Source organism: Bos indicus, chromosome 25 (assembly GCF_029378745.1).
Source record: "Bos indicus isolate NIAB-ARS_2022 breed Sahiwal x Tharparkar chromosome 25, NIAB-ARS_B.indTharparkar_mat_pri_1.0, whole genome shotgun sequence".
In the NCBI taxonomy this organism is placed as follows: Eukaryota; Metazoa; Chordata; class Mammalia; order Artiodactyla; family Bovidae; genus Bos; species Bos indicus.
Genome location: NC_091784.1, coordinates 16463320 through 16490829, shown reverse-complemented (window position 1 = coordinate 16490829; position 27510 = coordinate 16463320). Strand labels below are relative to the sequence as shown.

Sequence of the window (27510 nt, the reverse complement as noted above, 5' to 3'; positions counted from 1 at the left end):
AGCAGCAGGCAGCGCCCAGGGGCCCCTGGGGTAGAGGACGCCATTTTGTTCTCCGCAGGCTCTTCCGGCGCCTGTTCACCTCCCCACAGCAGACCCGGGCAGATGCAGCATCAGAATAAATGAACCGCCTTGTGCCAGGCAGCTGGTCTCTTTGTAAAAGGATGGATAGGACTGGTTAGAGAGAGCTTGACACTTGTGTTGCAGATCCATTAATGTCAGCCACAGGTTAATTCTGAGCAATTTCCAGGTGATCCAATAATTCATTAAAGTGACGAAAACAAATCTTTGGAAAATCGAGCTGGTGACAGATAGAAAGCCAATGATTTATTGTCTGGAGAGGAATAAGTGTCTCCTGTTCCATTCCTCAGTCTGTTGAGTGAATCGAAGTGTGCAGGAAGTACAAGGTAGGTGTGAATTCCACTTAATAGGCATTGTTCCGGCCCAGCGTGGTGTGCCCTTCATAATGCTTGTTTCATTCAGTATTTAGTTGGAGGCAAGCATGATGTAGAAGAAAGACATGGACACTGAGATCAGGCAAAACTGAGTTTGAATGCCTGCTCTGCCAGTTTCTAGCTTCTGCGACCTTGGACAGGCACTTCACATTTCTGAGCCCCTATCTGATTCACCTCTTCACCTGGAGTCATAATATATTCTCTCCTATACTCAGAGGTAATTCTCATAAGTGAAAACTCTGGAGCCCGGGGCCTAGAACATTATCAGGGACTCCATAAATAGCCAATATGATAGATAGTTATTGGTGATCACAAAGATGAGTGAGCTTTTATCCTTTAGTGAACATAACACATTCAATGTGAACATTCATACTGCTGCTGCAAGAATGTTCAGAATGCTGACTTAGACCTGCAAGGACAGGAAAGTTTTCCAAGGAAAGTCACTGGGAAAATGAGGGAAATCAGAAAACTAGGAAGATGAGTGATGGGATTTGGGGTGGTGGTGGAGCTAGTGAATTGGAAGAAAAGGGTCCTTTGTTTGAATAAAATAGTTAATTAGGGACAGCTTGGGAGCTTCTTTCCTAGTGGCAGTGGGGAGAGTGAGTGGTGTAAAGGAAAGTATCATACTTAGAAAATGATTTTGCAGCTGGTTTGAAGTCTGGGTAGAGAAATTAATTTTTAAACTTAGACTTAAAGCATCTTAGATGTGGAAGAAATTTCAGGAACCAGTGGAAGAACTGGTGTTCCTCAATCCTTGTAGTTTTGGCTGTTCACCATCCTTTTTATTATTTGGTGACAGCATTTCTATATTCCTTTGGGGCCTGCTCCTCCCAAGGTGCATACATATTCACTATATGTCCTTTCATCTTTTACTAATGTGAAATCTGCCATAGCCATGAAAGAAAGTGAAAGTGTTAACCACTCAGTTGTTTCTGACTCTTTGGGACCCCATGGACTATAGCTCGCCAAACTCCTCTGTCCATGGAATTCTCCAGGCAAAAAAACTGCAGTGAGTTGCCATTCCCTTCTCCAGGGGATCTTCCTGACTCAGAGATTGAACCTGGGTCTCCTGCATTACAGGCAGATTCTTTTCATAGCCGTAGCAAGTCTAGAAAGAAATTGTAATAGTCCTCTGCTGGAAACGCCTAAAAGCCACAAAGATACCTGAAAAAGATGTTGTCATGGGTTATTGTCCCCATGAACGAATACCTCCCTGCTCTAGCAAAATAAATTTAGAGATTTGCAGGATCTGTTGGAAATCTGTTAGAAAGAGCCTAGTTGGAGTCCATAGACCTTAAGAACCTTCAGGAGGAACTTTGAGAGTGCCCCTTCTCATTGTGTGTATAAGAAGCCTTTCACTTGGTTTGTCGTCTCAAAATTGAAAATTTGTTTGAAATCAGAGAAGGCTTGGAAATGCTTGGAGCATAAGCCACCTCTACCCCACACATAATTCGGAGATGTATCCTTACATATTTACTAGTTCTTTGTGTTGTCTGACCCATTGATGTTAGATTTATCCACATGACTTGCTCTGCCCAATGGCATATGAGTAGATGTAATGCAAAGCATGTTCAAAGAACAGTTTTAAAATTGTGTGTTTCAGTCAGATCTCTTTCTCTTTCCCTTTGCCCCATGATTGTCATGAGGCTTTGTTTGACAGATGCTGTTCCTTCAACCTGTATCCTGAAATGAGAATATACATGGAATAGAGCTGAAGAAGATCTGTGACTCCAAATATAAAGAAATGGTGAAATAAAGCTAAGCTGTAAGCCACTGAGAATTATAGGTTGCTTTTACATAGCATAACCTAGTAAAAGCTTACTGATACAGGAGGTGAAAGGGGTCATTAGCCAAAGAGCTGATAGCTATTTTAAGAGAGGCCTGGGGAAGGAAGATCCCCTGGAGGAGGGCATGACAATCCACTCCAGTATTCTTGCCTGGAGAATCCCATGGACAGAGGAGCCTGCCGGGCTACAATCCATAGGGTTGCAAAGAGTTGGATCCAACTGAATCGACTTAGCACACACACACACACAGATTAGTTTCTCATGCTAAACTTAAACTTACTCCTTTGGAATATTGCTTCTGTTCTTTCCTCTGATTCAGGAGTTTGGTAGCCCAGTGGATCTGATTTTTCCGGCTGACCACATGTGCATGTGAATTGTATGTGGTGAAACTTCCCAGACTGAGCTGGACACTTGATCCTGCTTAAAGCCAGCATGGACTCAGAGGATCTGTGTTTCTCAAAGTGATTATACATAGTCAGATGTTCATTATTCACAGACTGACTATTCTACCTCTTTCCTTCTCTTAATATAAGGACCTCCCTGGTGGCTCAGACGGTAAAGGATCTGTCTGCGATGCGGGAGACCCAGGTTCGATCTCTGGGTCGGGAAGATCTCCTGGAGAAGGAAATGGCAATCCACTCCAGTACTCTTGCCTGGAAAATCCCATGGACAGAGGAGCCTGGTAGGCTACAGTCCATGGGGTCGCAAAGAGTCAGACACGACTGAGAGACTTGTACATGAGCTCTGTTCTTCAATTGTGAGAGCAAGAAGCTAAGCGAGAAGCCCAAAGCCACTTCTCTGCTTACTGACTCATCACTTTGGCAAAAGGGAGCCACCAGTACGTGCCAGGCACTATCTAGATGCTTAATAGTTTAGTTTAATCTTTATGGAAACCCATGAGATAAGTGGTACCACTCCCATTTTAAAGATGATAAAACAGAGGCTGAGACATTAAACCACTTGCCCAGACTCACACAACTAGTGGGAGAGTTGGAATACAAAGTTGGACATTTGTCTGTATTTTTCATTGCTTCAGTCAGTACCCAAAGAACCCCAAACTGATTTAAATGGGAGATGAAGTCAAGTGATATGAACACAGTATATATGTGCCAGGTAGAAGTAGGGCTGGAGAGCTTCTATAACAATGTTGTGGAAAAACTTGAAGCTAAGAGGCATGCTCACAATCCTGAGACCACAGGGAGAAGGAAAAAGATAAGCTGACTCTGAGGACCAGTCTTTTTTGTTTTTTGTTTTTTGTTTTTGTCTGCTGTATGTAAATTGACTTCTTGAGAAGATCTTGCAGAAAGTGGCAGGATTGGAGGGTGAGCAGACTCTGATTCTATTTGGGGAGATTCCTCTTTCCTTCAACATGAAAAGCAACAGCTTTTGTTTAAACCTCTAAACAAACTGTTTACTCTTATACCTCATGTGATATGAAACTGAGAAATGGGTAACAGTATACTCTGAATGGTAATATTGTCCTCAGTCAGTGCTATTAGTGATTCGATGGAGGTATTTAATTAATTACCACTGACATATGTTTGTACTAATTTATAAGACTGGTTAGCTTGCACATTGCATTTGAACTCTTGCCTGCTGAGAGAGCTTCCTGAATATAAAGCAATTCCTAAATTGAAGCTAAAGAAAGAATGAAAGAAATTATCTCAGAATATTTTAAGTTTGGCAAGTCCTGATGGGTGACTGCTCAGTGTTTCTTAACCAGGGAAGAGTCTGTCCTCCACATCTATGGTTATCACAATGGAGATGGGGGTGAGAGGAGGGATGCTCCTGCCATCTAGTGGGCGGAGGCCAGGAATGCTGCTCTACATCCTACGGTGCTCTGGACAGCCCCCGCCACCGGAATGTCAGTAGAGCCAGGGTTGAAAAATCCTGACCTAGCTTATTATTTCTGCTTTAATCAACACCCAGAGAGGGAAGGGGGCTGACTTGAGGTCACACAGCAATGTGGTGGTAGAATTGGGCAGCAGAATGATCAGCAGGCTTGTTAGAAGCAGGCTCTTGAGTCCAAATGTGTGTGGCTCCCAATCGTGGATTTGCCTCTCACTAACTTGGAAAACTTGGACAAGCTACTTAGCTGTGCCTCGGTTACCTTGTCCAGAAAATAGGAAAGGTACCACTAGTAGGCTTTCAAGGGTAATTCAAAGGAGATGAAGCACGTATAGACTTGGCACAGAAAGTGTGTTCTATTTGTTGTTAGAATTCTGTACTTCTTATCAGCAAGATTCATGGTAAGGTGAGACCCATTCTTGTAATGATTACTGATACAAGACAAGAAACTTCCATGCAAACCTTGTTAGCTCCTTTTCTGTCTAGTGGTGGAGAGGGCTGCAAGAAGACTGGAGTGGGTTGCCATTTCCTCCTCCAGGGGATCTTCGCAAGCCAGGGATTGAACCCACATCTCCTGTGTCTCCTGCATTGCAGGTGGATTCTTTACCTGCTGAGTCATTGTGGAAACCCTAGATGTGTGCAACAGCTTGTAAACATTTTTCTTCTTTAGTTTGATGACCTCAGCACTCCCACTCTCTTTTATAAAGTGGTGGAGAGTGTGGTGGGCTGACTGATACCCCTTCACCCACCCAAAGATACCCAAGTCCTAATTCCTGGATCCAGGGAATGTTCCTTTATTTAGCAGGAGGAGCTCTTTAGCCCTGGTAAGGATCTTGCTGGGGACGGCGTGACCCTGGATTATCTAGGTGGGCCCTAAATGTAATCATATGGAAGGGAGGCAAGGAGGTCAGAGGAGGAACAGGTGGGATGATGTTGGAAGCAGAGGGAGAAAAGACCATATGATGCAGGGCCATGAGCCAAGGATTGAGGAAGCTTCTAGAAGCTGAAAACAGCAAGGAAACAGACTCTTCCTTGGCGGCAACAGAAGAAATGAACTCTGTTGACATCTCATCTTTAGCCTACAGGACTCAATTCAGAGGTCTGACCTCCAGAACAATAGAGAATTCATTTGTTTGAGGCCACTCAGAGTGTGGCCACCTGTTACAGAAGCAACAGAAAACTAATACAGAGGGTTTTTACAGGGGGTAGGGCACAGCTGTCCAGGGGGCTGAGACCCCTTCTGGGGAGAAAGAAATTGACACTCTGACCCCTGAGTACCTGAGGGTCAAGGTTATAGGGTATCTCTGCTGACTCATGTGTTGTTTTTTTAAAAGTATTTTATTTATTTTGCTGTGGTGCACAGACTCTCTAGTTGTGGCTCGCAGGCTCAGTAGTTGTAACGTGGGCTTAGTTGTTCCACGGTGTATGTGATCTTAGTTCTCTGATCAAGGATTGAACCCCCATGTCCCCTGTATTTGGAAGGCAGATTCTTAACCACTGGACCACCAGGGAAATCCTAACTCATGTGGTCCTGCCTGATGTCACCACAAATCCCGAGGGATGCCCTGGGGGTGGGCAGTTGGGAGACTCACCGCAGAAGGGGAGAAGCTGGGCTGGGGAGGGGGCTGAGACCAGGTTGTCACAGGGGGCAGGTTGGTTCCAGGCGAGTATGAGGCCATGACTGAGACCTTTCTAGAACCAGATGCCCTGACACTGCAGGGATGAGTTAGGAACCAAGGCCCCGGTCATGAAAAACTTGGAACAGGTGTTGTCCTAACAGGGGTGTGATGACTATAAATGCTGTACTTGAGAAACCCCAGTCTGGGGTGGTTGGGATCAATGACCAGCGGATGTGTGGGGTGGACTTGCAATGGCCATACTTGAACAACGTCACCATGAAGACAGGAGCTGCCATGAGACAGGGAGAAAATGGAATCATACGTGATTTCCAGTGAATTATCGGGTGAAGCTGAGGCTGACAGCAAATTCTTGCCACAGATGCATAGTTAGGCTGGACAACACATCATGAAAACACGAAGATACCCACTCAAACTTAACAGCCCAAGAGGAAACTCACCAGCGGCCAGAAATGAAGACAGAGATGAAGGTAAGGGCAGTGCTTGGGAAGTGGATATTGAGACCTGCTTACAGGAAATGAGTACTGGGCCTGGTGGTCTGAACCAGAATAGAAGAGGTGAACTGAGGCTGATGGAAAGCTGGGAGAATGCTACCTGCAGGTAAGACCAGTGGTGCTCCTAGGAGTAGCACTGCCCCTTGGCCCTTGGGGGACATTTGGAGGACTTGGGGAGCATTTTTTGTTATCCTGATGGTGAAGGAAGGGCCCTAGTCATATTTGGTAGGGAGAGTCCAGGAAACGAGACCGCCAGTGATGCCTGGGACCATCCTGCCATCCTGCTCAACGTTCAGCAATTTGTAAAGGCAAAAAAGCCATTTATTACTAAGTCTATTGCTAAGAGAGCTCTTTTAAATTTAAACATGGTATCTTTTGCACTTTTAATATGTATCAAATTTTCCAGAAAGTTAAACACTCTAAAGATACTGTGAAAATCAAGGCATCTGTGTACTCTATACGTTCAGAACCATAGTAAGAGTTATTCACCATCTCAGAAAGTCATGTTACCACTGGCCACACTGCTCGTGAATTTGAATCACCAGATACAAGCCCCCTGACGCTTGTGTTTGCAGTTGTCACAGTCATGGTGCTGGTGTATGCAGGCTTATGTGTGTCTGTGCATGCTGAGTTGTTTCAGTAGTGTCTGACTCTGCGACCCTATGGACTGTAGCCCCCCAGGCTCCTCTGTCCATGGGATTCTCCAGGCAAGAGTACTGGAGTGGGTTGTCATCTCCTTCTCCAGGGAGTCTTCCTGACCCAGGGACTGAGCCCGTGTCTCTGATGTCTCATGCATTGGCAGGTGGGTTCTTTACCACTAACGCCATGTGGGAAGCCCGTGCAGGTTTACACATTTCATTATTTCCCTAAGCTTTCTAATTGTAATCATGTCTGAGTAGTTACACATCGAAATACAGAGTCTAATAGATTATTTTTATGTACATGACATTTTTAATAGTTATGAGTAGGGATAGGCTCTATTACGTGTGAGTTGCATTTGGGGACAGTAAGGAGTCCATTAATATTACTTATTATAACAAAGGCCTTTGGGTTAGATAAAACTGGCGGTCCTTGGTCCAGAGTCTCAAAGCACTGTCCTATCCATTATGGAGGAAATGGACAGATTCTGTCAACCAGACACGGGAGGAAAGAAGGCAGTTGTCTGTTGTCTGTCTGAATCCTTTAGATGAAATCCTCAAACACAGGAAAGTCAAGCCTCCAGTCACAGATGCTCCGGCAGCTGGAGGAACTGCAGGCTGGGTAAGAACAGACTTAAATGACATTGAAAAATCTTGGTGGGCAAACTGTGGCCAGAGAGGAGGTGGGAGACAGGAGGACCTTGGGGTGCCGTGCCCCTCTGCAGGGCTATCTGGCCTCCTGGAAGGGTTCATGAAACAGGGCACCATCTCTCAGAAACAAGTTGCCAGCCCCAGAGTTCTGTGACAATCAACAGTATCAAAGGCTCAGTAGAAAGGCACGGAAATCAGTAACTCATAAATTCTCACCCTGGGCATGCAAAAGAAGTTCTGGTCATAAATTCACTTCCTAGCAGGTGGGGTGGTTGCTTGACTCTCTAAATGTCATTTATTCATCTGAAAAGTAGCCATGAGAATTACAGCTTTTTAAAGATAATTTGAAGAACTGACTCATCAGAAAAGACCCTGATGCTGGGAAAGATTGAGGGCAGGAGGAGAAGGGGGTGACAGAGGATGAGATGTTTGGATGGCATCACCGACTTGATGGACATGAGTTTGAGCAAGCTCAGGGAGATAGTGAAGGATGGGGAAGCCTGGCATGCTGCAGTCTACGGGGTCGCAAAGAGTCAGACACGACTGAGTGACTGAACAACAACAAAAATGATGTAAAGCAGAGAGATTCTCAATTCGGGGAGACTTTGCCCCCTAGGGGACACGTGGCAGGGTCTGGAGACATCTATGATTGCAATGGCAGTTGGGGAGGATGGGATGCTCCTGGGACCTAATGATTGGAGGCCAGAGATATTGCTCAGCTTCCTAGTGCACAGGACAGATCCCCAGCAAAGAAATATTTGGCACTGATGTCAGTAGGGCTGCAGTTGAGAAAGCCTTGTTATGAAAAGAGCAAATGTTATGAGATCATGCTTGCAAAGAGCTTGCCTGGCTCCTGGCTCATAGAAGGGGCTCAGGAATTAGAACCTTTTTTCTGGAGTTTAGCCATCTACAGGTGGCTGTTTCCAGACCTGGGGCATGAGCTGAGGCTTGGGAAGGAAGGGAACAACACTCTCACATTGCTTTTACTGCCACTGTGGTTATGACTATTGCTAGTGACTGGTGTTTGCTGAGATCCTCCAGAGCCTTGTTTCCGGTGCTTGCCATGTAATGACTGACAACAACTCCACAAAGGACCTGCAGTTGACCTTAATATTACCTCTGCTTCACAGAGAAGGAAGCCAAGTGCCTGTCTGTCTGTCCAGGCTGCTGTAACAGGGAGGAAGCTCCCTGGGGTCGTTATCGTATGTTCAGTGTGCTCAGTCGCTCAGTCGTGTCCAACTCTGCGGCCCCACGGACTGTAGCCCACCAGGCTCCTCTGTCCATGGAATTTCCCAAACAAGAATACTGGAGTGGGGTGCCATTTGTTACTCCAGGGCATCATCGAACCCACATCCCTTACATTTCCTGTATTGTCAGGTGGATTCTTTACCATAGCACCCCCTGGAAAGCCCTGGGGTCCTTATTATAAGGACACTAATCTTATTCATGGGGGCTCCATGCTCATAACACAATCACCTCCCAAAAGCCTCACCTCCTGATGCCATCACCTTGGGGGTTAGGTGTCACCTTATGAATTTTGAGGGGACACCAATATTCAGTATCCATCCAGTCCATTGTGAAGGAGATCAGCCCTGGGATTTCTTTGGAAGGAATGATGCTAAAGCTGAAACTCCAGTACTTTGGCCACCTCATACGAAGAGTTGACTCATTGGAAAATACTCTGATGCTGGGAGGGATTGGGGGCAGGAGGAGAAGGGGACGACAGAGCATGAGATGGCTGGATGGCATCGCTGACTCGATGGATGTGAGTCTCAGTGAACTCTGGGAGATGGTGATGGACAGGGAGGCCTGGCGTGCTGCGATTTATGGGGTCGCAAAGAGTCGGACATGACTGAGTGACTGATCTGATCTTATCCGCACAGTACCTATGTGTTAGGGGCTGGTCACAGAGAGCACGCATGTGTCCACTGCTGATACAGCCATTCACAAGATCTCTTCCAAATCCTTTCTCTGATGATTTCAATGCTCAGGAAACAAGATTCCCCTCCTGATCCATCAGTGCTTTTCCAAAAGATCATGGGGCATTCCTTTGGATGGAGAGTGGAATTTAACATATAAGTTATAGCTCCCAGGGCTTCCCTGGTGGCTCTGCTGGTAAAGAATCTGCCTGCAATGAAGGAGACCTGGGTTTGATCCCTGGGTTGGGAAGATCCCCTGGAGAAGGGAAAGGCTACCCACTCTAGTATTCCGGCCTAGAGAATTCCATGGACTGTATAGACCACGAGGTCGCAAAGAGTCAAACACGACTGAGCGACTTTCACACAGATAGCTCCCAGGGTTCAGAGAAATTAAGCCACGTGCCTAAGGTCACACAGCTGGTGAGAGAGCTCTGCCTATGACCACTGAGACAAATTCCACTCTAGAAGCCGTAAGAAGAACTGCTGACGTTCTGTTTGTCTGGGACCACGTTCCTCGGAGGAGGGAGGCAAGGCTTATGCTAAGACCTGCCTGCATTCCAGCTGTAGTCCTTACTGCCTGAATCAGGCAGGTGGCCGTTAATCACCCACTCCCTGTGGCACCCCTCAGGCTGTAAGGGGCTGCTTATAATTCTCATCTTAATTAATTTTCAGCTGCTGTTTGTGTTTGTTTGTTGTTTTTTATTCCGCTGTTGACAACCTGGGATTGTACATGCTTGTCTCAAATTTCCTTGGTTTCCCAGCCATATCTAGCACACTATTGAGAAAAGAGAAAGAGGGAAACTAAGCATGTATTCAGTTCTGAGTACACACACGCAGATCTACCTATTTCAACACAATCTCATTATTTCCGTATTGTGTATCTGCAAATTTGCCTACTTGCTACAACTTACTTGTTGTTCACTGGCTAAGTCGTGTTTGACTCTTCGCAGCCACATGAACTGCAGCACATCAGGCTTCCCTGTCCTTCACCATCTCTTGGAGTTTGCTCAAACACACATCCATTGAGTCAGTGATGCCATTCAACCGCCTCATCCTCTGTTGCCCCCTTCTCCTCTTGCCCTCAATCTTTCCCAGCATCAGGGTCTTTTCCAATGAGCTGTCTCTTAGCATCAGGTGGCCAAAGGATTGGAGCTTCACAACATTAGTCCTTCCAGTGAATATTCAGGGTTGATTTCCTTCAAGATTGACTGGTTTGATCTTGTCCAAGACAGTGTACCCATCATCCCCAAACCAAAACGTGCAATACTTTGGTGATCCTTCACAGCCATGCACAGAGTTGCAAAGAATTCCAGTCACTCCATGTGCATATTCCAGCTGATGTACGCAGCTTTGATGAAACAGCCAGGTTTTGTTGTTTCAATTCTTATGCTGTAAACAAGTGCTCTTTTTGAAGCCTGTTTAGCACCACTGCTGCTTGCAGTTTTGCACTTTTTATTGGGGATTTTACTGTTTACAGTGATCCCCACGTGTCGAGCTGGGGTGCTATCTGGTGAGCAAGAAGGCGTGGATGTGCCTTACAGAGAGAATGGCTGGATGACGTGCTGGGGTCACAGTGCTGCCAGCCCTGAGAGCAACATTATTGGATCACCATTAATATTCAAGTGTTTTAAACACACACACACTGAAAACAAAGTGATACATTGATGGTTTGATGAAAATGCCATGACCAGAGTCTCACAGGACCCTAATCTGTATTTCCCCTAACAGCAACGGTTCAGTGTTCACTGAATCGGTTTTCTTACAACTTTATGGCACCTGACTCCTGCGAATAATGAGAATCACCTGGAGATGCATACATGCCCCCCCCCCCCTTGGTATCATTTGATGTTCCCAGTAGCCTGTAAGGTGGGCACCATTTTGGGAGACACCAAGTCCTCAGGAGCCAGAGGTTAGCAGCTTGCCTGCGGCCACCCAATACCAGAAGTCCAACGCAGCACTGCCAGAATGAATCATCCATGCTCTTTCTATACAGTTTTGCTGATTCCAGAATTTTCTGGTTGAATTGAATCATGTTGAACACTCGAAAGCACCTCATTTTTAAATTGGGGTCCAGGCATACCTCGGAGATATGGTGGATGTGGTTCCAGAAAAATGTAATAAAGTGAATATTGCAATAAATAGAGTCACATGAATTTTTTGGTTTCCCAGCACATACAAAAGTATGTTCCCGCTGTACTATAGTCTATTAAGTGTGGGAAAGCATTAAGTCTAAAAAAAGTCCTATGCTGTTGCTGCTGCTTCGAAGTCTCTTCAGTCATGTCCGATTCCATGCGACCCATAGACAGCAGCCCACCAGGCTCCCTCATCCCTGGGATTCTCCAGGCAAGAACACTGGAGTGGGTTGCCATTTCCTTTCCCCCCAAAAAATCCCACGTACATGCCTTAATTAAAAAATACTTTATTGCTAAAAAGTGCTAACCATCACCTGAGCCTTCAGTGAGTCATAATAACATCACAGATCACAGGTCACTATAACAAAGATAATAATAACAAAAAAGCTTGAACTACTTTGAGAATTACCAACCTGTGACACAGAGATGTGAAGTGAGCAAATGCTGAGCAAATGGTGCCAATAGACTTGCTCAACGCAGGATTGCCACAAACCTTCAATTTACAAAACAAATAAACAAACCATCTGGGAAGCATGGTAAAATGATGCTCAAGGAAACAAGGGATACCTGCAGCTTTTTCTTGTTTCTATCTCTTCTCATCTCAGAAAGATGTCAACTACAGGATGATGAGCCCAGGCAAAACAAGACACCCTCAGATAAGACTAAGTTCTTATAAAAATCTAAATATATCTTTTTAGGAACTTTCCTGGCAGCCCAGAGACTAAGACTCTGAGCTCCCAATGCAGGGGGCCCAGGTTCGATCCCTGGTCAGGGAACTAGGTCCCATGTACTGCAACCAAAGATCCTGCATGCTGCAACTAAGACCCAAAACAACCATGCTGCTAAGTGGCTTCAGTCATGTCCGACTCTGGGTGACCCCAGAGACAGCAGCCCACCAGGCTCCTCCGTCCATGGGATTTTCCAGGCAAGAGTACTGGAGTGGGGTACCATTGCCTTCTCAATGAACAGCCATATATATATATAAATATTCAAAAAATAAAGCTAAAAATAAATAAATAATACCTTGTGAGTCTTAAATCAGTACAACCAGTGCATTCTTGCCTTTTTATTGATTTCTTTGTTTCAGTTAGCAAGATTTTTTTTTTAACCTAGTTAGGCTCTAAGTTTTTAGGTTGAGATTTTTATGCTTTCACTTACTTTGTTTTCAGCACCTAACATCTTCTTCTATTGTCTTCTATGTCTGACTGCCCCAAAGAATCCTAAGAATGGTCCATAATCTATTTCCTCCTGTGATCCATGTATTGTAGTGTGAAACATTACAAAAGAAAGGAGCATGTGACTCACAATTCATCTGAGAACATCCTGCCCTGTTTTCTTACTACTGAGACAAACCCCCACCCCCACCTCCAACCCCATCCCACACTCAGCTGGAAAATTTAATCTCTGCTCCAAGATTTCTGCAGATTCCAGGGTCATATATTCTTAAGGTTATCTTTGAAAGTGAATGACAGTGTTAATTGCTCAGTTGTGTCCGACTCTTTGTGACCTCATGGACTGTGGCCCACCAGGCTCCTCTGTTCATGGGATTCTCCAGGCAAGAATACTGGAGTGGATAGCCATTCCCTACTCTAAGGGATCTTCCCTACCCAGGAATCAAACCTGGGTCTCCCTCACTGCAGGCAGATTCCTTACCATCTGAGCCACTAGGGAAGCTACCTCTAGTTACCTGTTAATCTCACCACAGTCTCACTCTGAGGATGACTCTGCAGATATGGACACCAGAAACTCTTCCTTAATTTTATGCACCCAGAATTCACAAAAAATGTCTATATGGTGTGTTCAGTTCAGTTCAGTTCAGTCGCTCAGTCGTGTCCAACTCTGCGACCCCATGAACCGCAGCACACCAGGCCTCCTTGTCCATCACCAACTCCCGGAGTCCACCCAAACCCATGTCCATTGAGTCGGTGATCCCATCCAACCATTTTATCTCATTGTCCCCTTCTCCTCCTGCCCTCAATCTTTCCCAGCATCAGGGTCTTTTCCAATGAGTCAGCTCTTCACATCAGGTGACCAAAGTATTGGAGTCTCAGCTTTAACACCAGTCCTTCCAATGAATATTCAGGACTGATCTCCTTTAGGATGGACTGGTTGGATCTCCTTGCAGTCCAAGGGACTCTCAAGAGTCTTCTCCAACACCATAGATCAAAAGCATCACTTCTTTGGCACTCAGCATTCTTTACGGTCTAACTCTCGCATCCATACATGACCACTGGAAAAACCATAGCTTTGACTGTATGGACCTTTGTTGGCAAAGTAATGTCTCTGCTTTTTAATATGGTGTGTAGCCATCTAAAAAGAAAGTTTAAGGTGATGGATGATTTCTACCCAGCACACAACTTGAAAATTGACTCTCAGGCACATGTGATCTAAAAAATCCTTCAGTTATGCCTATTTCTGATTTTGTTTTTTTTAATTGACCATTCCTGGACTCTTTTCAGGATTTCTTCTGTGACTTTTCCCATTTCCTTTCTCTCACTTTTCCCAACTCAAAATGTCTGGGGTACAAACCTGGTCATCTATCTCTCTTTTTTAAACTGTCCTTCTACAGTTAAAGCTTATCAAAATGTTTTTCCAAAAAAGATAGGATCCCCTAAAGAGTATTTTAGTACCTGCTATAAAAATAACATGTCACTCCTTTTTATGGAGTAGAAGGTTCATAGAAGGGAAAATTTGGATGTATTTATCCAAAGAATTTGGGATTCTTTGGGATTTAAAGAATCAAGATTATGAAAGTGAGTCAAAAATACTACCAGTGGAGAGCAAGTGGATTTTGCATCTTTGATATTCTGCCCCCTGCAGGTCAAACACTAACTGTCCAGTTTTCTAAGAAGAATGTAGGTCCTATCCCCAGCCTCAGGTGCTGTTGCTATTAAAGTGAGATGGTCAAATTCACTTCAAAATGATGAGATTACGTAGAAAATGTGAGCAGGTGAGTACTTGAGTGGTTAGCCCATTTGAGGCACGTGGTTTCTTACCATTTCCCAGAGAAGTGGGACAGATTTCAGGGAGAAGACCTGATCCTTCCAAATAACAGTATTTACTCTAATAATCACCAGTACTTATGTAGAGTTTACTGTATGACTGTTTCCCATTATTCAGTGATTTTTTTTTTTCACTCATTTGATCTTCGCCAGGAACCAACAAGGTAGGTGCTATTTTCATCCCCATTTTACAGATGAGAAAACTGAGGCAGAGAAGTCACCCAAGGTGGTAACAAACCAAGGTAGCTTGGCTTCACAATCCATGTTCCTATCTGCCATGCTGTTCCATCTGTCTCTGATTTCACAAATAATCATGCCAAGGAACTGCTGAACCCAGTGGCCCAACACACAATGATTAGAATACCGAGGTCATAGGTTAAACACCACCAGATCCTCCCAGCATCAGCTCAGATGCCACATCCACAGAGCAGTCTTCCCAGCTCCCACACTGGACCATGTACTTTGGTGTCCTGCACCATAACTCTTAAGTCAGTATTTGTGGAGTTACTTTTTCTCCTCAGCTTACAACTACTCTCCATAAGAGTAAGGCTCATCTCTTGGTCACTGCTCCTTTCTGTCATGCAGCAGAGTGTTGGACATGTAGTGTGGTTTCAACAAATATTGGTTTAAAGGATGCATGCGTGAGTAAGAGTGGACACGGGAGTACACATTGCCAACTCCCTCCACAGGAGGGCTTCTCAGATTCCACACTATTGACGTCTCAGCCAGATAGTTCTCTGCTGTGGGGGCTGTTGTACACATTTAACGGTGCCCCTGGCCTCTACCCATCAGATGCTGGTAGAAACCTCACAAGCAGGTGTGACAAACTGTCCCCAGGCATTATGACTGACTGCGCATCCACAGATGATCAAAATACCCTGTCTTATTCTAGGGAAGCAGAGAAAAGAATGGCTCAATTTTACTAATACCACCAGCTTTTTGTTGTTGTTGTCATTGCATTGGATCTTTATTGCTGCAATTGGGCTTTTCTCTAGTTGCGGCGAGTGGGGGCTACTCTTTGCTCCAGTGCTCAGGCTTCTCATTGTGGTGGCTTCTCTTGCTGCAGAGCACAGTCTCTAAAGTGTGTGGGCTTCAGTAGCTGCGGCTCATGGGCTCAATAGTTTGGGGCTCCAGGGCTCTGAGAGCACAGACTCAGTAGTTGTGGCACATGAGCTTAGTTGCCCCGTGGCATGTGGACTCTTCCCAGATCAGGGATTGAACCTATATCTCCTGCACTGGCAGGCAGATTTTTTACCACTGGGCCACAAGGGAAGCCCCTCTTGCTGCCTTATTTTTACACCTTATTTCTTCATTTATATTCATGGAAAGTCATCTGAAGATAGAAACACGGATCATTGCGCCTAGAGCAGTGCCTGCCACTTAAAGATGCTTGTTGAATAGATAGATGGTTAGAAAGGCCTTTCCCACTCCATTGTATGTTGTTAAAAGAAAGTTCCCATTGTTTATTAAAGAGTATGTCTATTCTTTTCTATTTCTTGTCTATTTCTAAACCAAACAGTTGAGCCAAGTCTTCCATCACTGGAGATTTGTAGTCTCATGCCTTCTGCCCTTGCCCTTTAAATCTAAAATATTTACCAAGATATTTTCTCTGAGATGAGACAGTCTTCTCCCAACTAAGGCAAATTCATACATCCCACTCCTCACACATACATTCTTTCGTGCAGTTGAGACCATCTCCCCCATTTTAACAATGGAAGAAATCGAAGCTGGCCCAGTATGTCCCCTAGATTCTTAATAGACATATATATATTGATTTATTTATTGCAGTAAACTCTTTTCTATATTTCTTTTGCAAGCCATGGAAATGGGATATGAAGACATCTCCCAGCAGTACAGGGCTTCCCAAGTGGTGCTATTGATAAAGAACCTGCCTGCCAACGCAGGAGACAGAACAGACATGGATTCCATTTTTGGGTCAGGAAGATTCCCTGAAGGAGGGCATGGCAACCCACTCCAATATTCCTGCTTGGAGAATCATGGACAGAGGAGCCTGGTGGGCTACAGTCGCACACAGAGTCAGACACAGCTGAAGCGAGTGAGCACACACCTAGCCGTACTGCCACGATGTTGCTCTCTGACGCTCTGGGTTTCCTCTTGTGGTGCAGCTGATGCTCTGAGATGTCCCTCCCCGCATGATTGCTGCTTCGAGACAGTGGGCGTGAGCCAGGAAAATCTACTCAGCCATTTGTTAGCTCCAAAAATGGCTTCAGTGAGATAGAAGGCCTCAAGCTACAGGGCCCAAAATGTGGATCTGAACATTCTGGTGCTTCTATTTTCAGAGGTGGAGCGGAGTAAATGGCACCCATGAGGTTCTGGATAGAAAATCTGCAAAAGAACAATGAAAATAGCTCTTGCTGTTGGTCCCCTCCCCCATCCCTAACTCCAGCCAGGGCCGGGGAGGGACATAAGTGAGGGAGGAGAAAACAGAGGAGTCACCAGAGGAAAGGAGCTTTTTACCCTGAGCAGCCGGTGAGGCAAGAAGTGTTCTTTAAGCGACTTACTCCTGTGATGAAATCAGCACAGAAAGACTACCCTTTCCAAAGAGATCTCCTCTTTGAGCTGAATACTTCTAGAAGAAAGTAAGCCACAAAAGAATACAATGACAGTGTCAATTCTCTGCTTCCCGGCAGTAAAATCCTGCATTTGAAAGCTATAAAGTATAGTCTCGGGAGCTTGCACAGAGCGCCTGAGTATCATTTGTAAGTTGCAAGAGTGTCTGATGAGTATAATGTCTGTTTGGGTACTTGTGCCCTTTCTGGAAAACAGGGTCATTGGGAGAAGAGGCTCTGGCTTGCTCATTTTAGAATCCAAGTTGCACTGAACACAAGGGCCAGATAAATAGGATGTGGTCATCAGGGAGGGAGGGTAGAGGCAGGGAGAAGGACCAGGTTTGCAGAATCAGTCTGGGCCTGGCTCCTCTTCAGTTTTCTTTGTTGATTCTTCAGCCATTAAACCAGAAAACTGAGCCTTTTTTTTTTTTTTTTTTTTGGCGGCTTGGACCTCTTTGGCTGGCAGATGAAGCTTGTGGATATCTTTGCAGAATAATGATTTTTAAAAAATCCATAAAAGGCATTGCCTTTGCAAACAAACTAATTTCATTTAAAAATAGTTATCAAAATATTTAATGAAACAAATGTGTGAAATGGTAATATATGGGCTTCTTTATTAACACATTAAAGGAAAAGATTCAGTGGCAAGTCTAAAGACTTCCTAATTTTTAAATAGTGATGTGTGAATGATATTTTGAAATATTGGTAACACTAGTAACATAATTAGCTGTGATTCCTATTGGTGATGTGGTCACTAATACTTAATGCTGCTGTGTTTTATTCCCTCATTCATAATTGAGGGACATATCAAATTTCAGTTAGGAGTTGGTGAAAATGAAGATGCATTTTATTACCCCCTTCTGAGTTCATGGCCTTCCTGGCTAGAAGCCTCTGCTTTTAGCATTGCAGTGGTCCAGGGAGCAATTCCTTAGAGCTTTTTTCTTCTTTGTCTGTCTTCATCCGGTCCAAGGTATCTTCTAGTCTCAAGGGTTGCAGAGTATTTGTTTATACATTGTTGCTGTTCAGTTGCTAAGTCCTAAGTCATGTCCAACTCTTTGCAACCCCATGGACTGCAGCATGCCGGGCTTCCCTATCCTTCATTATCTCATGGAGTTCACTCACACTCAGGTCCATTGAGTTGGTGATGCCATCCAACCATCTCATCCTCTGTCAGCTCCTTCTCCTATTGCGTTCAGTCTTTCCAAGCATCAGGGTCTTTTCCAGTGAGTCAGCTCTTTGCATCAGGTGGCCAAGGTGTATATACATTGATGGTTCTCAAGTTTCTGCTTCCAAATCTGGATGTCTCTGCCGAAACTCCTTCAGTAGCTCTGCAGGTGCCTTGTTGGCAGCTCACACCAAATGGTCCAATGGGTTCCAATCTACCTGCTTCCCACCTGTCCAACTGTAGCCTCTCCCATCTCAGAAAACAGGGCTCCATCCTTCTGGCAGTCCAAGCAAAACACGTGGGTCTCCTTGTCTCCTCCTTTTCTTTGACCCACATCCAACCAATCAGCAAGGCCTCTCAGCTCTACTTTCAAAACCTTCCTATTCTACCTGGCTACCTGCCACCTACTGCGGGACTGACACCTGGACTCAGGCACCCTTATTCCTTGCCCAGATTCTGGCAACAGCTTCATGACCAGTTCTCTTTCTCTTCCTTTGCCTCCCTGAATTCTACTCTCAGCATGGCAACCAGAGTAATCATCTAAAAGCAAGAGCAATGCAATCTGTATCACCCCTTTGTTCAAAACTCTCCAAAATCCCTTCCATTGCACCAAGAATAAAATGCATGTTTTAAGCACAGACTATAAGACTCATCCTCCCTGGTGGTCTCTCTGATGGCATCAGTCAGCTTTAGTCTCTCTTGTCTCCTGTTGTTCTTCAGAGTCACCCAGTCACTTCCTACCCAAAGCCGACCCTGCTGTTACTCTGCTGGAAGACTCTTCCCAATGTCCATGTGACTCCTCGCTTCCCTCAAGTTCCCATCATGTGTAAGCATATGAATGAAGCCTTCCGTAACCTGTTACAGACTGCATGGCATCCATTCCCCTCCTTTCAGATCCGTAGATTGACATTCTAACCCCCAGTCCCGTAGCATGTGACTGTGTTTAGAGATGAAGTCTTTAAATGGGTAATGCAGTTAGAATGAGGCTGTTAGGGTGGGGCCTAATCCAGTCTGACAGGTGTCCTTATAAGAAAAGATTAGGGCACAAAAAGAGACCCCAGGAGGCCTGTGACAGGGCAGCAAAGGGTCACCATCTGCAAGCCAATGAGAGAGGCCTCAGGAGAATGCAACTTTGCCGACACCTTGATTTTGGACTTCTGGCTTCTAGAACTGTGGGAAATAAATGTCTGTGGTTTAGGATCCCCAGGCTGAGGTGCTTTGTTGTAAATACAATATACTATATACGTAATAATTCCACTCTCCCTCCCAAGACTCATCTTTCCCACCTTATCCTGCTCTATTTTCCTCTGTTAGCACCCATCACCATCAAGTCCATTAAATGTTAATGCTGCTCAGTCATATCCGACTCTTTGCGATCCCATGGACCGTAGCCCACCAGGCTCCTCTGTCCGTGGGATTCTCCAGGCAAGGATGCTGGAGCCGGTTGCCATTCCCTTCTCCAGGGGATCTTCCCGACTCAGGGATCAAAACTGGCTCTCCTGCATTGCAGGCAGATTCTTTACCGTTCGACCTGAGACATGTTCTTTCTTACCTGGTCAGATAGCTGAGGAGCTATTGCCAACTGCTAATGATACGATTTTCCTTTTTTTGTGCATGCATTCATATTTACACAGTTCTCTTCTATACTTTCAGTTTAATCCTCTCTCCTGCGTCTCAGAAAAATTGCTTATTAACTCAGTATTTGCATACAATTTTATTCATACTGTGAGCAGAGCACTTTAAGTTAGTTACATGTTTATTACCTCTTCTGCTGGTCTGTGAGTTTCTAGAAGGGAATGTTTGTATTCTCAGTGCTGAGTATAGTATGTGCCAGATAGCAGGTGCTGGTTGACTGTTTGTTGATGGTACCATTATCTAATGTTTGTTGAGTTGTTCCAATTTCCCTATATTAAAATGGGGATATTATCAACACTGCTCAAAGTTTCTGAGTTTATGTAAGTAAACCACTGAGAATATGTCTGGCATCTAGTAAGCACTCAACAAGGGCCAGCCATTGTTGTCCCTGGTGTTGGTAATGATGCCATTTAAGCATCTATTTCACACACTAAAGTGCTTTCTTTGCAACAGTTATGTGAGATGATAAACAAGCCATAATCATGATAACAGTTAACAGTTATTGGGCGTCAAATAAATGCCAAATTTGAGGCAATCTAAACCAAAAAAAGCCTCATCTAATTTTCACAGCATTCCTGTGTCATGGATATTCTTGAGGCTCAATTTAGAAAAGCAGGAGCAGATTCGGAGAGGTTAAATGACCTGCCCAAGGTCACACAGCAGAGAAGTGGCAGAGCTGGGATTTGAGCCTGAACCACACTGACTCCAGGGTCTTAACCTCTACGTTGTGGTGAGTGGTACAGTTCTCACTGCAGAAAAAAGAAACAGAGAAGTGGAGAGCTCAGCTAAGCAAGCTTGTAAGCATCAGAGCAGAGACTTGAGATGGGAGAATTTCCTCTGTGTTGGTGCGTGAGGGTGCTGGCTGGGGTTCAGAGTGCCCTTCACAAGGACATGAGATGATTCAGGGGGTGTCAGGGGTCTGGGTGAGCCCCAGGAGTGAGTTAATTCAGCACTGCTAAATAAGTCTGAACTCTGAAAGCAGCCTGAGCACACCAGCCATGTCTCCCATCCTAATGGGGCATTGCGCAACTGCCTACATGATTAATTATTTAAATACAGAGTGATAAGTGCTAGAAGGTGTACGGGGCTCTGAGAGGTCACACCAGGAAGCCCTGACTGAGGCTGGGTCAGAGGAACCACAGCCACGAGGAGCAGGGCTTGCAGAGGGAGGCTGGGGGTGCTCTGCACAAACCTGGCTCCTGGGGGTGGGGGTGGGAGGCAGAGGAGAAGCATCTTCCCTGGGAAACAGACTTTGGAGAATTGAATGATCCCTTGCATTTCCTCTCAACCATATGATTTAATTACTAGGAAATGCCACATGCATCTTTCTGTACAGACAGATGTGTGGAAAGAAAGGCAGGCAGGTTTAATATTTTTTCTTCTGGTTTATGAGTTTCATTGATTTTTCTAGAAGGAAAGGCGTCCCTTTGACCTTGTTCCCACAAAGCAGGTTTGTTTGCAAGGAGGAGCCTGGCAGCCACTCAGAGACGGATGACCCTGGCTCCGTGTCCCAAGAGAAGTCAGGAGGCAGCCAAGCAGGAGGGTGAAGGTAGAGACAGCGCTGCATGTCTGAAACTGTCTCACCTGCTCCCCAAGCTCCCCATCCAACCTGTCACCAAGTCCTGTCAATTTGACTCCCAAACCTCCCTCCTATCTGCCTAGCCCACTGCGGTCTCCCCAACTCAAGCTGTCATCTTTCCCTGAAATAGACTCCTAACTTGACCTTCAACTTTCACTCTTGTTTCCTTCCAATAACTTCTCAGAGCCAGCAGAGTGACTCTCTTAAATGTAAATTAGATCACTGTCACCCCATCTTCCTGAAACTATCCAGTCACTCCCCATTGCACTTGAGAGAAACATCAAAAATCCTTTGCAGGTGGAAACAACCAAGATGTCCCTCAACAGATGAATGAAGAAAATGTGGTAGAGGCAAACATCACTATACTGTTCAGCCGTAACTCAGGACACTGTGCAATTCTGCAATCACATGAATGACCCCTGAGGATATGGTGTTAAGCAAAATATAAGTCCATCCCAGAAAGACGCACAGAAAGACCACTTATAGGAGGCATCGAAAATAGGCAAATTCATAGACTCAAGGAATGGCATGATGGTTCCAGGGTGTGTGGGGAAGGAAACAGGAAGTTGCTAATCAGCGGCTCGAGGTTTCCGTGAAGTCACATGGATCGGCTCTGGAGACCTGCCGTGCAATGTGGCACCTATGATTGATCATCCTTTGTTGTACAATTCAGTTGTGTTAAGAGGCCAGATCTCACTTTAAGTGGTCTTCCCACCATCAAATACTTTATTTATTCATGTCTATGCTGGGTTTTCACTGCTGCGCTCAGGCTTTCTCTAGATGCGGTGAATGGGGTCTACTTTTCGTTGTGGTGCACAGGCTTCTCGTTGCAGTAGCTTCTCTTAGGGCTCTAGGCGCTCTGGCTCAGTAGTTGTAGCACACGGGCGTAGCTGCCCCACGGCATATGGGATCTTGGTTCCTGGACCAGGGATTGAACCTGTGTCCTCTGCATTGGAAGGTGGATTCTTAACCATGGTCCCATGGACCACCAGGGAAGTCTACCATAAAAACACTTTAAAAAAATCAAGCCACATGTCACCACAGCCCGTTATTTTAAAACTTAAATTTAAGATGAACGACCAAGGTTTTGTGTGCTCCAGTTCATCTGGGAAATAGACGCTAATTCATTCCAATAATAAGATAAGCTGTGTGCACATCGGAGAAGGCAATGGCACCCCACTCCAGTACTCTTGCCTGGAAAATCCCATGGATGGAGGAGCCTGGTAGGCTGCAGTCCATGGGGTCGCTTAGAGTCCGACATGACTGAGCGACTTCCCTTTCACTTTCACTTCCGTGCATTGGAGAAGGAAATGGCAACCCACTCCAGTGTTCTTGCCTGGAGAATCCCAGGGACAGGAGCCTAGTGGGCTGCCGTCTCTGGGGTCGCACAGAGTCGGACACGACTGAAGCGACTTAGCAGCAGCAGCAGCATGTGCACATTATTAAAAAATTCTGGAAAGGTATTATTGAGTTGATAATTTGATGATCAAAGTTTTCTGTATGTCAGGATTATTGGACTAAATTTATTTAAAACATACACCACGTGTGACACAATTGGACATTTTTAACATGAAAAAATTCACTTTTTATATTAAAAAGAAAAAGCCTTCCCACAGTCTTCCAAGCCTCCTGTGGTCTGGCCCCTAGTCACCTCCCTGCAACCTCTCCCATCCCTCCTCCCCTTCCTCACTGTGTTACACCCCCAATGACTCTTTTCCAGCTCTTTGGAAAAACTCAATTTCTTCCCCTTGCGTGGCCTTGAGGGTTTTAATATACATGAGTGTCTTCCTCAGGGAGCCCTAGTCTGACCTCTCCTTCCACCGTCTAAATTAGATCCTGTGTTACACTCCTCACTGCATCTGCTAATTCCCTTTGTAGCATCCCCCACACTTTCCGAGCCTAAATGTCTGCAATCATTTGTTTACTGAGTCTCTTGAGCTGGAGTTGGTAAACCAGAAGCGTAGAAGGGGCCATTCTGTCTTGTTCACTACTTTATCTCCTGTGCCTCGAAGGCTGAGTTTTTTCCATGAATATTTATGGAGTTCTTAGGAGGTGCCAAAGGCTGTGCTAGATGCTAAGTTCACAAAAGGAATAAGAAGTAGTCTCTGACCACAGGCTACCTGGACAAACAGGTCTCTACTGAGATACAGGTACCATAGTGGAAGAGACAAGACTGGATGTGCTTTCTGGTACATAGACTATTTGAGGAAGGAAGGAGAGGAGGAAGGAAGGAGAGAAGGAGGAAGGAGAGAAGGAGGAAGGAAGACTCTGAAATGTATATGGAAATAGTACCACCTGTGGAACAGGAAAAGGGAGCTGTGAATTTTCCTGGGAAAACTGAGATGGATTCTCAAAGGACATGGCGATTGATTTTTGACCCTAAATGCTCCTAAAGGATGAATAAGCATTTGTCAGATGCACAAATTGGGAAGGAACATTATATCACAGAGGCTGCTGAGTGGGAGATAGTCTGGGTGAGAATGGAGGCAGGGAGGCTGGTTAAGTGGCTGGAGCAAAAGCTCAGATGAGAAAGATAAGCAGGTCTGAAGTGGCAAGGAACAGAGTTTGGTGAGGAAGAGATAGCTTCTGGGAACATTACAGGGGGATTGAATTTGAAAGAGTTAGGATTCTGTTTGGCTATAAGTAATAGAATTCTAATCAACAGTTGCCTAAACAATGTAAACATCCCTTATCTCACTAACAAGAAGGCTGGAGGCAGACACTCCTGGTTTGTTTCAGCAACTCAATTATGCCTAAAGATCCAGATCTCTTCCAGTAAGGACTCCAGTCTCTAGATTAATGGTTTTTTTATGCTCCTGTTTGTTGCGAAATGGCTGCCACAGCTCCAAGCACTATGGCTGCCTTCCAAGAGAAGAACAAGAGGTTAAGATGGGTGAGCCAGGGTATTGAGAAAGGATCATTCTTTCTCTTTTTATTAAGGAGGGACTATTTTCCAGTTTCCCAGCAGATATCTGCTGATGTCTCCAGAACAGTGTCTAGGACAGTGTCCTAATGATCACTCCTAGTTGCAAGGTGAGCTGAGAAATCAGGCACCCAGCAAAGGCAAAAAGGGGTATCTGAATGGCTTAGACCAGTCATGATTCATGCCCTAGAGCTTACAGAATGCCTCCTTTCAACAAAATCAAGATTCTGTTACTAGGAGGCCTAGCGTTGAGCAATGTCTGCCATAAGGTGGGAGGTGGGCTTCAGTTTTATATAAACTGTCTCCACCTGGAAATGAAAAATGGCAGCTCCCCCTTGGCTTCAGTGCTGTGGAAACGACCTCTTGTTCCAGCTGAGCCTGCTGTTCTTTACTCATACATCCCCAAGAAGATGATTATGCAGAACAGCGAGAGCTTTCTTGTTTCCCCGAATATTCTCCAGAAATAAGACTGCATTAATAATTTGTTTTCTTGGTATGGGCCATTCGGTTGCAAAACGACATTCCAGTCATAGCAAGATACTTCCCTTCCTCATTTACATTCACTGTTGGTTTAATTATGCTTTTCAGTCAGAATACTTATTAATTTTATAGACCTACCTGAAAATTAAATTGGATAAATTCCTTTTGGTTGGTACCTTGAAAAATACGTTTTTCCAAGCTGCTGCTGAAGCCCACTTTGGCCTGTGCAATTTTGTTCCTCTTTAAGTTCATTTGCAAACAACACTGTGTTGGTTTAAAGGGTATTCATCATTTCTGAGCAGGAGAAACACCGCAAAATGCAGCCCAATTCAAAACAAAGTCAGAAGACAATGGAGAAAATGGTCAAATATTTTATTTTCTCATTGAGGGGGATGCCATGGAGTGAGGCATAAAATCTCCCTTTGGATTCAATGAAGTTGCCTCACTTGTGAGGCAAAAGACCTCTATATGGTTCTGAAAAAAGCCAGTAAGACCCAAAAAGGACCTGGAATGGCCCTTCTCTACTAACTGGGGCTAAAGGGGCAAAATGTGATAACAGCAGGTGGAGCATTAAATGTTTACCAACCTGCACTGTGTCTCTGGTACCACAGTGCTAGAAACACAATGAAGACAAGTTACCTAACGCTCAAGCAACTCGCCTTTCACAAGATGGACTGGTAAACAGATGCTGATGATGAAACACGGGAAGTGTTGTGGTAGACAAAGCACGGAACACTGGGAGAGGCCAGAAGCAGGGAACCAGACCCCTGGAATCAGACCTGAGCTCTAGGGGCTGGGACTCCACTGCCCTGTGTATGAATGCTCAGTGACTTGTTGGGGTGAATTGGATTCAAATAAATCAGACCCAGTGCCGTGTATTGATTAAGGTCATATTAGCTGCTGTAACAACTAAGCCCCCAGATCACAATGGCTGTAACAGAGTAGAAGTGTGTATGTGTGTGTGTGTGTGTGTTTGTGATCTCCAGCTTGCTGACTGCCAGTCTTAAGACTTCTCAGCCTCTGAAACTGCATGAACTAATTTCTTATAACAAATTCCTATATATATATATATATATATATATATATATATATATATATCACCTTGCTGTTGGTTCTATTTCTCTGGAGAACCCTGGCTAATATGAATTGAACAAATGAATTGACTTTTGGGTCGCTGAGAGTCAGATACAACTGAGCGATTTCACTTTGACTTTTCACTTTCATGCATTGGAGAGGGAAATGGCAACCCACTCCAGTATTCTTGCCTGGAGAATCCCAGGGATGGGGGAGCCTGGTGGGCTGCAGTCTATGGGGTCACACAGAGTCGGATACGACTGAAGCAACTTAGCAGGAGCAGCGACTAATCATAAGATGACAAGATTATACTGATCACAAAAAATGCTGTATTTGGGAGAGGATAGCAAGACAAGTGGGGCTTACCTGGTGGATCAGTTTTCAAGAATCTGTCTGCAATGCAGGAGACCCTGGTTCGATCCCTGGGTTGGGAAGATCCCCTGGAGGAGGGCATGGCAACCCACTCCAGTATTCTTGTCTGGAGAGTGCCACGGGCAGAGAAGCCTGGAGGGCTACCGTCCATAGAGTCGCACAGAGTCCGACATGACTGAGCAAGTAAGCAGGAGCAGTAGCAGCAGCAAGACAAGTGAAGTAAAAACCAAAGAAGGTAACTGGTTCCACATCTTGCTGCTGCTGCTGCTGCTAAGTTGCTTCAGTCATGTCCAACTCTGTGCGACCCCATAGACGGCAGCCCACCAGGCTCCCCCGTCCCTGGGATTCTCCAGGCACGAACACTGGAGTGGGTTGCCACTTCCTTCTCCAATGCATGAAAGTGAAAAGTGAAAGTGAAGTTGCTCAGTCGTGTCTGACCCTTAACATGGACTGCAGCCTACCAGGCTCCTCTGTCGATGGGATTTTCCAGGCAAGAGTACTGGAGTGGGGTGCCATTGCCTTCTCATCTTGACTTTCACCCAAACCCTGAAAGTCCCTAAGAAGGTATTCAAATCTATGCAGTCTGAGTTATGCAGCATGAATGAGTTCTGGAAATCTAATGCAGTGCATGGTTACTATAGTTAACAATACTGCATTGTATATACTTTATATTTTAGTTTTCTCACCAAGAAAAGGGTAACTATGTGAAGTCACATGATCAGTCACTCAGTCATGTCCAACTCTGTGACCCCATGGACTGTATAGCCCACTAGATTCCTCTGTCCATGGAATTCTCCAGGCAAGAATGCTAGGCTGAGTAGTGTGAGGTGGTGTATATATAAATTAGCTTCATTGTAACCATGTCTGGAGAAGGCAATGGCACCCCACTCCAGTACTCTTGCCTGGAAAATCCCATGGACAGAGGAGCCTGGAAGGCTGCGGTCCATGGGGTCGCTGAGGGTCGGACACAACTGAGCGACTTCACTTTCACTTTTCACTTTCATGCACTGGAGAAGGAAATGGCAACCCACTCCAGTGTTCTTGCCTGGAGAATCCCAGGGACGGGGGAGCCTGGTGAGCTGCCGTCTATGGGGATGCACAGAGTCGGACACGACTGAAGCGACTTAGCAGCAGCAGTAGCAGTAACCATGT

At 45.2% G+C, this 27510-nt stretch overlaps 1 pseudogene; it reads left to right on the top strand.

Annotated features, from left to right (window-relative positions):
• Window positions 1-24339: 24339 nt before the first annotated feature.
• LOC109578117 (small ribosomal subunit protein uS10-like) overlaps window positions 24340-27510 on the top strand; it is a 54634-nt pseudogene continuing 51463 nt past the window's right edge.